The sequence below is a fragment of the Triturus cristatus genome, chromosome 5_1, assembly GCF_964204655.1.
Source record: "Triturus cristatus chromosome 5_1, aTriCri1.1, whole genome shotgun sequence".
NCBI lineage: Eukaryota > Metazoa > Chordata > Amphibia > Caudata > Salamandridae > Triturus > Triturus cristatus.
In genome coordinates, this window is record NC_140587.1 from 36982468 (window position 1) to 36996230 (window position 13763).

Sequence of the window (13763 nt, forward strand, 5' to 3'; positions counted from 1 at the left end):
AGTCTAGTCACGACCTTGTCAGTGGTACAGGCTGTGTGGGTCATCTGGAGGCCACTTGTTCAGGAGCCTTGAGCATGCGCACTTATTCGGAAACCTCGTGGAATGGTAGCTGTTTCGTCTTGTCCATGGGTCGGCCATTTTGTCATAGGCCAAATTGGTCAACTTAAGCAAAACAAACACAAAAAGTAATTAAAACATGGAAATAACGAATAAAATGTTTAACCCTCACTAACTCCCGTATGTGTGTGTAATTATCTAGCATATTGGCGGTATTTAGAGCGTTTATACTTACCCAATGATGTCATCTGGTGCAATTTACAATTACATCACAAAAGCAACATATACCATGTAATATTCTATTTTTCTAGTGTTAGCATGCATACGTATATTAGTTTACAAATTATTTTAGCCATGCAAATGCAAATCCCATGTGTAATTCATACATTAGTAGGGTTGATTAGATAGCAAATAAACACATTAATACTTATTATAATTAATAGATTATTCTAATTAGTATGAACATGCAAAATGGGGGGGGGGGTATACAAAATTTTGTTTTACCCGCTCCATCAACACCTCCCTGTGACAGGATGCCTATTGTTGGGCCTCCTCCACTGCGAGTTTCGGTCATCAGCAGGAGGGCAGCCCAGTGTCTGTGACTGGTGGCATCCATTTTGTGATGCCAGGGCTCTTCAGGATTCTACCGTGTTTCCACAGTAGGTACATGTCGTCCCCTCTAGAAGGGTGGGATCATACTCCCACACCTGTTACTGGTGTGGAGGTATGATTCCAAAGCGTTTGACACCAAACACGACATGTTTTGATGCAACCATCCCAAAGTTAGCATTTACCGCTAGGTTATAATGCACTTAAGAATATATGGTTTAACCGCATCCACAAACAGCCACAGAGAATGGACTCTGCCAGCTGCAGAGGGGCCCTGCTCAGGCAGAGGCACCCCCTCACATGAAAACCAAGCACCTGCCCTCAGGATTGATAGGGCCTGCCTTAGGGGTGACTGATAGGTTTATATGTGTGTGTAAGGTGAGATATAGGGAACCTATACCTCAGTGAGGAGTGCTAACACTACCTCACCCAGGCTGCAGTAGCAGGCCTGTGGTGTCAGATTTAGTCTGCTTCCCAGGGGTTGAATAATACATGCTTCAGCCCCTGGTAGGCCTGTGAAGTACCTTGGTACCTAAGGTACCGTATACTAGGGGCTCATAAGGTACCACAGTATCCAATCACTAGCGCATCTAATATGCACTCCAAGTTGTTTAGAGAGAACAGAGAGGCTGGGGCCCTGATTAGCAGGGACCCAGCCAGACTATAGCCAGAAACCAGTGGAAACATCAGAAAAAAAGTGGGGGCAACATAAGTGCAGATTCTACTCTCCTACAAGGGGGATTTCCATAAATTGGAAATCGGTGTGGAGGCAGAGAGTAGGAAGGATAGGGGGAAATTGGCCCAAATCATTCATAATATGAAAGAGAGATTAAACCAAGGCATAGAGGAAACATAAATGAAGACCACGTATCTGCTCAGATCTGAAACTGAACACTAATGCTTTGTAGATTAGAAATAATTAGGTTAATTTTGATGATTGTAATAAATCATCGGGGGGTTGTTAGCTTGTTTTTCACGAAGAATGTTTTGCAAACATAAGAAATTTGAGCTCTAGCTAACTAATTTAGAATAGGCCTTAATCGTCATCTTAAAATATGATGTCTGATAGCCTACGGAGTATACAGTGTGATTTTTCTCATATTTTCGCTGTCTCAGCAAAATAATGTTCAACTGTTTCCACTACTGAATGACCTTTACTTTGAAAATGTGTGTACCTGACTCAACGCCACCTGTAGCTTACTTGCTAGCATTGCATAAAATGTATTCAGTTTGCCCTTTCTAAGGTTGCCTATGTGGAGTCCAGTGCCACCAAATCATTGGTGAAACCTGCAAAATGTTGTTTCACTGTGTTTCATTCAGGTTTACCCTGATTGGGTCTTCTAGTGAGAACAACATCTTGAGCTCTGTGCAAAAGCAGTCTTATTGTTTAGCTTACTATAAAAAAAAGCTAAGATTTTGTGACTTTAGGAGCAATTTACCCTTTGACTTTAGATGTGCAATCCATTTTGGTTTTCTCTGTGATTTGTGCATATAGTCTGTACTTTGTTATACTGATCTTTTCAAATTTCTTAATAACGCTGTAACCCAGTTGAGCCTTGCATATTGAATTGTGTGCTTGCCCATACTAAGTGATTTTCTGCAATCTGATTAATCTTTTAATAAAACCTTAAAAGCTCTGAAATTGTCTCTGTCCTTATCGTAAGGGGAAATGGGTTTCACATATTTACTTAAAGTGTTATCTGTAGAGGATTAGGTTCAAGACCAGTTCCAGTGGGAGCACCAAAGCCCTTGGGTTACCACTACTCCCAGTCCATCATCCGCGCCTAGAAATACAGAGTTGGTGTGACGACACCACCATAATTTAATGTGATACACCCAGTGCACTGCTGACTGTGAGGGCATGCTCAGTGCATCCCTCCAGGTCATAGAACAGGTCCTGGAGCTCTCATTGTAAGAGACAAGACTAGGCTTAAGTACACAGGCTAGATTAGCAGGAGTCCAGGACCAAAATAAAAGTCAACATACCAATTGTATTTACAATTGGGTACTTTAGGATGGTGGGGGCACAAATGTTTGCCATGCAGGTGGCACTTTCGTCCCAACAGCCTTAATTTGGTACCCAACTAATTCTAGGGAGACTATGAGGGTAAAATATTTCTAACCCAGGCAAGTTTTCCTTCCCTGTGACGTAAGGAGGACTGTTTTTAGTTCTCTTTAGTTATTAGTTTAGTTTGAATGCGGTCTATTTTTTTCCAAGACACTATAATACCAAATGTTCATTTTAACACTCCTCTGCAAATTATGCAAATGATGGGAGTTTCTCCTCATGTGGATAACTAGATAACCTAAAATTATTTGGTTCCTCTCTTTGCACTTTGATGGGGGGGTCTATTATTAAAATTACAGAATCTATTGCTCAACTGTGTTGAAACCTAATTAAAAAAATTACCAAATGCAACTTCGTAATAAAGTTAGCATTCTTGTGCTTCAATGAGGTTAAAACACCAAATTTAAATTACGATGTATATAAAGTCGAAAAAAGTGTAAGATGGCGCCGGGCGAGGCTTTCAATGGCTGCATCTGATTCATTCAGAATCGCCTGTGGGGCGGCCATCTTTAAACGGGATGATGCGTACACTAACTCTTTCAGTCCGCTCTTTGTCTCTAGTCTGGTCTCGGCTCCAGCTGTAGGACCGGAAGTTCAGGAAAAAGACTGTCCGGTCCGGAGTCAGAACTTCCGGTCAGTGCTCTGCTGACCACTCATCCCGCTGGTAGCACTAATCTGCTTTATGTACACGGCTTCTAAGCGCTTGTGTGTCCTCGGTGCTCCTATGAACAGTCTGTGTTACTGTCTCTGAGCCCCCAAGTGCAGCTCTGGGCCCCCGCTGCCTCAGTGCTCAGCTGAACCACCCTTTTTCCCCTCGTTCTCCAGTGCAGCCTTGGACACCCGGGGCCTCAGTGGTCTGCGGAGCCCCCATTACCTGGGTGGAGAGGAGCTGAACCACGACTCGAGGACTGAAGTCTGGAGAGGTGAGTGGCCTGGACTGTTCCCCAGGAACCCCCGCCTGAGGGAGGGGGTGCGGGTTTCTATCAGTGGGGGGTGGAGGAGGCTGGGGGTGCCCAGGGGGGCGCCGCAGAACATTACTGAATGTTTCTTATTGTTTATTTATTTTATTTGTTTTTATATAGCACGGACTTTACCCGAAGGTGTCCGAGCGCTTCACAATTGGAACAGTAATGATACATGAGGAGAAAATTACAAGTGAGCATGTTACAAAAGCAGACGTTCCGTTACATGAGGCAATAGTGACAATTGTGCGCGTATCAAGAGCAAACAAAATACAAGAGGTAGAAAACGATACTTTACAAGTGGAAAAAGTGACGTGTGCATGTTACAAAAGCATACAAAGTACAAGTAGAGGTATAATACTGCAATAAATGGCAGACACTCAAAACACAAGAACAAACGTTACATGAGGCAATGGAGGCAATTGTGCATGTATCAAAAGCAAACAAAATACAAGAGGTAGCAAACGATACGTTACAAAAGGAAAGGTGACGTGTGCATGTTTCAAAAAGCGTACAAAGTACAAGTAGAGGTATAATACTGCAGTAAATGGCAGACACTCAAAACACAAGAACAAACGTTACGTTACATGAGGCAATGGTGGCAATTGTGCATGTATCAAAAGCAAACAAAATACAAGAGGTAGCAAACGATACGTTACAAGAGGAAAAGTGGCGTGTGCATGTTACAAAAGAGTACAAAATACAAGTAGAAGTATAATACTGCAATAAATGGCAGACATTCAAACCACAAGAACACACTGGGAAGGCACTTCTATAGTCATGGAGAACAGAATTTCCTATAATGGAAGGACTTCCTTCAGATAATGGAGAGGGGGTGAATTAAATTTGGAAGTGACTTTGACAGAGGAGAACTTTGAGGTCAGTTTTGAAGGCCTGGGAAGAGGTGGTGGTCCGGAGCTAAGGCGGAAGTGAGTTCCAGATTCTCACCGCGTTGCCTGAAAAGAATTGGGCCATCGATCTTCCCTTCTTGAAAGTGGGAGGTTCAAGCAATACATTTTCCGCATTATGTGAAGGTCTAGAGCCTCCAGAGAGTTTCAATTTATTCGCCAGGTAGCGAGGAGAGAGGAGTGGTGCAAGGCTTTGTGGGTGATACAGGCAGTCTTGTAGATAGATCTTGCCTCGATGAGAAGCCAACGGAGGGTGGATAAAATGGGTGTGATGTGGTCTTTTCTTTTGGCCCCATATATGAAACGAGCTGCTGAATGGAGAACAGATTTAAGGGGGGACAGGTGGGATTTGGGGAGGTCAGTAAGAAGAGAATTGCAGTAGTCCAGTCTGGGGAGAACCAGCGATTGGACCAGGGTTTTAAGGTCTTGCTCCGGGAAGAAGCGACGAATCCCCCGAAGAAGGCGCAGTTGGTTCCGAGCAAACTTTGCAATGGAATTGATGTGGGAAAGTAGATTGAGTTTTTTGTCGAGTATGACACCAAGGGATTTTGCGCTGTCGACAATGATGGGTTTATTGTTAAGTAGATTCATCTGAGCCATCCATCCATGATTGAACCGGAGGAGGAGAAAGTGAGGAGGAGGAATTCAGTTTTGGAGGGATTCAGAATCAGTTGATGAGTTAACATCCAGTTTTGAATGGAGTCTAGAATAGAGCTTAGGATGGAGAGATCATGAGTGGAGGCCACCTTAAGGTAAATTTGAGTGTCGTCTGCATAGAGATGATAGTGGATCCCGGATTTACCTAGGAGATTTCCCAATGGTTCTAAATAGAGATTGAACAATGTGGGTGCAAGTATAGATCCTTGAGGAACACCTTGCCCTACCGCCAAAGGAGATGAAAAACTGTTCGCTATTTTGATCATTTGGGAATCTATCAGGGAGGAAGGAAGCAAACCATTTAAGCACAGTGACCTCCATGCCCATTCTCTGTTGGAGAGTGTTGTGATTGACAGTGTCAAAGGCTGCAGAAAGGTCAAGGAGAATTAGAAGACAAGACTCCCCCCCCCGAATCGAGTATCCGCAGCGCGTCATCAATCACTTGCAGCAGGGCTGTTTCAGTGCTGCAGTTTTGAATCAAGCCGGACTGGAAATTGTCAAAGGTCATGGCAGGAAATTACGCTAGTGGTGGGTAGTTAGACATGGCTCATGAGAGAGATGTGGCACTGACCCTGAGTGGGTGTAAATTTGGATATTACTGAAGAGATGCGGCATTACTGAGCGATTGAGAGCTGACCATGCTTGAGGGGTGTAGGGGGGCCAGGATATTACTGGGGAGAAGGAAAATGTGTGTCTGAGATAGGGCAGGACCCTGTTTGGGAATGGGGTTAATCATTGGTGAGCGTAATACTTCAACAAAAGTATTAATTGGTCACTGCATATTGTAAACACAGTACCAATACTATATTATAATTTTGGGCATTCACTATTTTTTTTATATAATCTCCTCAAATTGGAAAGTACCACTGTAATCATTTGCACATTCAATGCGTATTTTAAATTGTTGCAAATTGTAAAGCGTCCTGACGCTAGAATAGGCGGGGACCGGGTTACTTGAAAAAATAATTCCCTACCTTTATGCCTGTAAAATGAGCTGGTCAGTCCTAGTTCTTTGTTTGGTTTCGAGGTGGTGGACATCATCCTGTCCGCACGCCACCCATCTACCAACACTGTGTTTGGCTATTGGTCATGACTTTCCTTTTGGTGCGTACAGAAGTACGGTGAATCTCCTCTAGGCATGTTTGTCTTAAGAGTTGTGCTGTGTATTTTTGCTATTGACCCTGTTGCGTTGTATTTTTTTGGGGTTCTTTCAGCTTGTTCAACTCACCTGTTCTGATAAATTTTTTTTGTTCAGGTTTACCGAGTCTTGTTCTCGGTGTGTATATATGTATCTATATTTGCCCCTTGAGCCTTTGCACAGTTGATCTCACTTACATTGGACTGTCTTCTTATGTTCAACTTTGCTACGAGTGAGCTGCAGACCTTGTTAGTACCTCCAGTCTTTTACTTCTTTCTTCCCAGACAAGCCATAGCCTGTGTGTGCATGAGTTTTCCCTTATAAAAATATTTCTTTCTCTCTCCCAGCATCTTTTACTGAACAATCAACCTAACCCGTCCTCTTGTTCATCCACCCTAGCACTAACTTGTTGTGTGGTCTTCTACAATGGAAAACTTCTAAAGGAGTTTTGTTGGCCACAGAGTGGGAAGATAGACTGAAAAAACTCAGCAAGAGAGGCTAGTCTCTTGCAGACTAATTTATTAATTTTAGCTATTTCTATGCCTTCTTTCAAAGTGTGATTAAAACACTATCATCCGATTGCTTTGTGGGTGATGTAGTGCACACTTTTTGTGTGAGATGCCACAGCATTCCAAAAAAACTCTCAACTTCCACTGCGCATAGTTGTACCTCATTGTCGGTAAGCAAAGACCTAGGAAAATCCTCACAGCGAAAAAAACTCTTCAAGAAACTTGATGACTGTCCCAGAAGTAATGTCTCATATACTCGCACTACCGCTGGCCACCTAGAGAACTTATTCATAGTTGCATTTAGATAAGGATTATTACTCTCACCCTTTAAAGATCCTAGTGTTGAACGAAATGTCCTCCTATGGGCCACTTGGAAGATCTCTGCAAACCATAGGTGAGATGCGTGTCACCAAGGTTTATCATTAGTAAGACATTCATCTCAACATTCATTCTCAATTAAGTTTTCCATCCCTATGTCAACACCTGTCCACCAACAATCTGCTCTGATGTGTTCTTTAGTTTAGTGACCTTCATGGGCAGTGTCCAAAACGTTCTTTCTCACCATAAAAGGAATAACTAATATAGTTCCCCTGACATTATTTTCTCCCTTTCAAACAATTCATCTACAGCATAGAAAGCTTGTATTTCTTCTTCTGGCCACCCCCACCCTAAGAAATATCTACATTTCTTGAAAACCGGGTCCTGATCAACTTCTTTTGTCCACTGCTGTACCTGACTAGCACCTGGTGTAACTAAGTAAACCATTTTGCCAAGCCATACTACGTTGTTTCAATGTTAGTTTATTGTTTAGTTGATAAAACCATAACAATTTATTTAAAAAATTGTATAAACAGCCAGACCCATCCAGATACCACTGTAAAAGATTAGGTACTCAAAGCTAAAACTCAACTAAAACTCAAGCTACGCCCGTGCTGAATGGGGGGTGAGATTAGTTTTGAAAAAAATCTTTTGAGTTACTACAACTGAAGCGAGAGAAGAGGATTAAAGCAATGGTGCTGTGTGGATTAAGTGCTTAGTGCGAGATGATAAATTTGTTTGTGGAATACGATGCCGGATGGGGTGTGATTGACTGTAGGTAGTGTCAGTTTTCATGCTGAAAGGTGCTCCTGGAATACAGTATGAATACAGTACTTAGGCTCAGGGCAAAAGGACAGTTGGTAAGAATGGTGGCTGCATCCCAGGTTAACTCCTGAGGGCAACAGCCAAGGACAACAGATTTATAAAAGCCAGTTTGTAAATGAAGGGCCCTCTGCATGTTTTTTTTAGAGCGATCACGAGAGTCTAAAAATGCTTTGTGCAATAAGTAGGCTGTGAGCCGCTAGCCATGCTGAGGGTTTCTCGTTTGAGGGTTTCTGAGTGTTGTAGTCCATTATGAGCTTTTGAGCAAAGGTGACTGCTTCAGAGTCAGTGGTTCGATGTTTAAAGTGAGCGCTGAGTTCTTTACCGTACCTTGATAGTTCTTACATCAGATCGTTGTGAATGCTATTAGCATCATATCCTGTCTCGTAGTGCACCTACCTTGATAGCCACATAATTAGTTTTGACATGAATGTATTCCATATAGAAGGTATGTTCCTGCAACTCTTTATAAGTCGGCTGAGACAGAGCAAAGGCCTTATATTGATATTACAATATAAAAATCCTAGGGGGCGCTCTATATAGGGCTGAACTGTGGGGCACAGGTCCATTTAATTCCTTGCTACCAATAGAAAATCGCTTTCTTAGATCCCTGATAGATCTACCAGTAAGCACTCCACTGGTGCCTCTTTATTTTGATTTAGCACGCAGGCAGCTGGCTCATAAATTAGTTATAAACTTTTGATGTTTTGGCGTGGACTGTGGAAGAACTTAGCTCTTATCGGGAACCTCTTTTAGAATTACTAAAACTTCCCTCGGTCACCTCAATTCCTTGGTTTAGAACTTTGCAGGAATTACTTGGGAGGCTTGGAATGATGGGTATCTGGTCAGACCTGGGCAACATGTCCTCTGCATCCAGGTCCACTCTGAAGGTATTGTTTTGGGAAACCACACTTGTGCAAGCCCTGTTGTGCAAGTTCTGAATCCATTGTCCATCTGCTATTTTTTTGTCCTAGCTACAAATCACTGAGGGAAAAATGGATCATCCCCCTTTGTAAGATTGTAGGCCCTGGCCACTACTTGGAGTTGCTTAGAATTTTGAGGACTGATAACAGCAGAGTTGTGGTTTTTGGAGTGTCTAGATATTGGCATGCTTTGTGGCTCAAAAGGACTAAATGTATATCTTGATGGACCCTGATTTGTGATGTAATAATTGGTATGTATTGTATTTTTTAACGATAATTAATTACTTTTAAGACCATCCCTATCTGAAATGTATGTTTATCCTTTTTAATGGTTACATGTGATATGAATTGTTTCTCTATCTTTGGTTCTTTTGGATTCATTTTTGTTTTTCTTGTGCTGTGTACTTTTATGACCCCATGGTCGAAATAAAGTATGATGATGATATTATCTCTTTCAGAGGTTTGCATTCTGTTCAAATGATGCAAGTATTACCCAAAGGAAATTTCAACATTCCAGAAGTGTCCAACTCATTGCTACACCTTTTTTTTTAGGTCTCGCCTGAGCCAGTGCATGCGCTGATCTGGCGAGGCATTTAGTGAGTGGGCTTTAAAAAGCAGACCACAGCTTTTTGTGTGGCATAGAGAATGCGGTTACGCACACAATTATGAGCAGAGGCTCCATCTGGCTTTCCTCTCTAGTCATGGTGCGCGCACACCACTCGCCACACGTGACGCTGCAGCTGCTTTCACTTTTGCCGCCGCGCGCGCTCCACTCGCGTGCTTTTTAAAATTTTTTTTTAGCGCGCGCTCCCCTTGAGTATTGGCTCGGGAACGAGCAGCACCACGCACGCAGTCCTTATGCACAGCTGTTCCCCTTGCCATGGCATTTCCAGCGCAACTCTCTCTTCCACATTGCTCTCACGTAGCGTGCACTTTACAGTGCCGCTGGGGCACAAGTGTATACATTACGGTGCCCCCGGGGCACAAGCAGGCATCCACTCCAGAGCGCCAGGGTTTCCCAGAGATCGGTGCCTTTTCCAAGGACGCGCACTGCACGGATGGTGATCACGCTGAGTCCTTCGTAAACATGCTTCGTAGAATGCTGCTGCATGGTTTGTTTGTGTCTGTAGTCAATTTTGTGTGCCGTCTGGCTAGATTTCCTCCTTGGCCCTTCCCACCTGGAGTCTCCCGCCCTGATCGGGTATGTTGGCATGTATTTGTGTGTGCACCTTGCCTTGCCAAGTACCACGCATCACCATTAAAATAACTACGTTTTAATGTGGTGATACGCATCACCACATTAAAATGCATTATCACGCATTTTAGCGTGGCTTGTTGTCCGCCTGCTCGCACTGAGCTAGTGGAACTATTCAGGTAGTAACCGCGACCACCGGGTACAGCAGTACGACGTTGGAGTACTAGGACAGCTGTCTTTGTTTCTCCTCCACATGTTTAGTGCAATAGCCAAGCCACAGCTCGGCATGCGACACAACCACTACTTAAGGGGAAAAAAATAACACATAACCGATCAAAACGAGGTGTTTAAATGCATACAGTGATTGTACAGTGTCACTGCTGGTGCTGTGCTCAGCTGTGTGTGCTGTTGGACATTACGTACGTGTGCAGCCAGACCGGCGCTTTAAAGTTATTTAGCCGCTTAGGGAGCTCTCTCAGCTGCAACCCAAATCGCCACTTAGCTCTTCATCACAAAAAGAACGGCCTAGCAATGAAATCAGTGGAGCTGAGGGGCCAGAGGTGAGAGCTGATAAAGCAACACTCCCACAGATGCCCAAGAAGGAGCGCTTATCAACCTGCCTGTGCCACTAACTCCGCTGCACTTCTGTGGCATGTATTACTCTGTCAGTGCACATGCTGAGGGAATGTGCCAGAAACCTCCCTGAAGGTCCATGTAAGGCGACGCTGACTGCATTCTTTAGCTGCTTGCAAATCCTTGGGGGGGGTTTCAGAGAGTATATTAAGGGTGAGGACATATAAGTGCAAGCCTATATGTCCCATGTCCCTATAGTGTCCTTTTCCATTAAAGTACACTGTAAGTGAAAGGTGGTCCATAGGATAACATAGGCTGGCACCTAGACTCTTTCCAGGTTGCTAGCTCCATTATGGTAGTGCCAAAATAGGTCATGTTTGGTATCAAACAATGTGCCTTCTCACCCCTGACATGAATTTTATGTTGCGGGAGAAGTGGCATGCACCAAGGTGGCTGCCTTAGAGGTGCCACCTGGTTATCCCAGCTTTACTGTGGTCTGGTTGGCAAGCCCGGGATTTCCCGCGCCTGCTGCCACCACAGACGGATTTCGAACCTCCTGCTAGACAGTGTGAACACTCCCGGGACTCGGGAACTAAGGCATGGGCAGCAAGGAGGTCATCTCCCATGGTGGCTAGTGGATGGGCACATCAAGGCGGTGAGCTTCAAATGCTGCACCGCTTCTGATATGCATGAGGGTGGACTCCCAGTGGAGGAAACGGGCCTCCCCCCTGCCCCAGACACATTCGCTGAGGGACCTTGTCAGAAAATTAGCTATGCAAAGTGTTGTACACCCCCAGAAACCGGACCACACCTCCAGTGTGGGCATCACAGTCTGTACTCTAAATTTAGTTTTGTGCCATGTTTAGGGATGTCGTAAAATAGAGGGTTGTGGGTAGGAAAGGTGCCCCATCTCACTGGAAGTGGCACCTCAGGTTGCGGATTAGCTGTAGGCTACCCGTTTGCGACTAGTCTCCACACCCCTATCTCCCCTAAATCTAGGATTTAAGGGACTCCCCGGACACCAGAACCTCAGATCCGGTCGACCTGTATCAAAGAAGGAAGAAGAAGCCATATCCACGGCAATAAGGACTTCGCCCTCCAGCACAAAGCTATAGAGGGATACTCTGTCCCTGTGGCAACCAACTTTGTTATGTGAGGACTAACTTTGCCTTGGCTCAAGCTTGGTCTCCCATGCTTGTGGGACCCCTGCAGAAGCACCCTCGGTCTCCCCTGGACTGGTGGCACCAGTTCCCAGCACACAGCAGGTGAAAACACACAAGGAATCACCATCCATCTAGCCTGCTGAAGGATCAACCAAAACCGGATGGTCCAGTGTATTGTGGCAGTTGTAGTCCTCCCTGTCCCAAAGTTTCAGGCTACCTCACTCCTGTGACCTCAAAGAACTGTCCATACCTTTTCACTGCCCTTACCCCTGTCAAGGCTTGTTGGTAGCCACCCAGCAACTGGCCCCCAAACTTGACGCTGCAACAAGAGGGAACACCGTACAACCTACCGCCGACATCACTTTTGTCCCCCGTGTGTTTTTTCCATCCTATTTCTTGCAGCACCGTGCAAGAGGTAAATTCAGCGCCATCTGCATCTCCCGTTTATTTTTTTGTAGGTAATTCCTTGGCCAGGCACAACATCTATATAATTTAATTGATTAATGGCCTTCACCAAATACAGCAAAAGATTTTCTGGGGCTCCCTCTCTTCCATATTTCTGCCCAGGGGTGGGTGGTGACCACTGTTAAGCTGAGGATGGGTGAGGGATTCAGTGGTTAAGAGTGGAGACGCCTACTCTCCCACGCTGGTCTTGGTCACTCACAGGAGCTGTGAGGGAGGTCTCGGCTGCTGGCAGGCCTAGGCTGCACTGGTATGGAGAGCGCAGGGTACCTAATGCACAGGTATGAAAGGTCGGAGGTGGTAGGGATGGGTGAAGAAGGCAACGGGCACATTCACAGTGCCCAGTTGTGGACTTCGGCTTTGGTTCACTCCCCCCCCCCCCACCCCCCCCCTTCCCCTCAAGCGATAGTGCTTGCTGCTGCCAGCCCCCCTTCTGGCCTGACCGGCGGGCGCGCTTTCATGCAGAGTGTGGGTTTGAGTAGCAGCCTACACTCTGGATGGAGCAGAGTGAGGAACCATTTATTGATTTTTGTATAAAAGGGCAGGCTGCGCTGTTTGCAGTGGCTGTGGAGACTCACGCTTGTTATAGCCATCACACTTCAGCCATTAGCAGGAGTAGCATAAGATTGTAAATTTCGTCTCTTGTTTCCTTTCAAGTTAAATAGACCCCTTTCAGAGCAAATTAAAATAGACTTTATTGGCTTCTTAATAAAACAAGCATTGGCATAGCCAATAGGTCTTGTTTTTTTGACCTTATAAGTATTTAGTTAGGTAGCACAATATCCTTGGTGCAACAATATCAACTGTTGCATCGCTAAACACTTATAAGGTCCCGAAGGCGAGACCTATTGGCTATGCCAATGCTTCTTTGTTTTGTTTCATTTTCCACTGCAGAAGACAACACATGCAGCAGCAGTGCAATCTTTCTTCACGCACACGTCACAAACACACACCCACACAGAGCACAAACTCCAACGGAAGCTTCCTTTACAATCCTTCTTGCGATAGCTTTCTTTATAATCTACTCCCTAGTGCATTTGTCTTACCAAACAATTTAATCATTTTGTAGTCTCTTAGATGGACAATTCACTGAACCCCCCCCCCCCACTCCCCCTTCCTTACTAGCCCTCCTCTCCCGAAAGACACATAAAAACATTTGAGGAACACAATAACAAAAAAAACAAGAAAGTAATTATCTAAGGTAATAATGTATACTTTAGTGCTATCGTTCGAGTGAGAAAGAGAGAGAGGTTGATTCTATGATTCAGTGACTAAATCCAAACTGCAAAGGATTAACTCGACAGTAATTGTGTAAAAGTAATTGCGCAAAGGTAATTGTGCATTCATTTGTTTACATATGTGTTATTTATCAAATGCATCTGACACTGAAGATATGATG

The 13763-nt window shown here is 44.4% G+C and overlaps 1 protein-coding gene across 6 annotated transcripts in view; it reads left to right on the top strand.

Annotated features, from left to right (window-relative positions):
* The first annotated feature begins 3301 nt into the window (after window positions 1-3301).
* The window catches only part of LOC146830083 (uncharacterized), a 93809-nt gene continuing 83347 nt past the window's right edge, over window positions 3302-13763 (top strand). For 2 of the 6 annotated variants that reach the window (XM_085604306.1, XM_085604307.1), the window contains exons 1-2: window positions 3309-3657; window positions 3817-3889. The gene's annotated coding sequence lies outside the window, so the exon portion shown is untranslated. Of the gene's footprint in view, window positions 3658-3816; window positions 3890-13763 lie in introns of all 6 variants that reach the window. The other 4 variants (XM_085604304.1, XM_085604308.1, XM_085604305.1 and 1 more) reach the window with 3 other exon arrangements.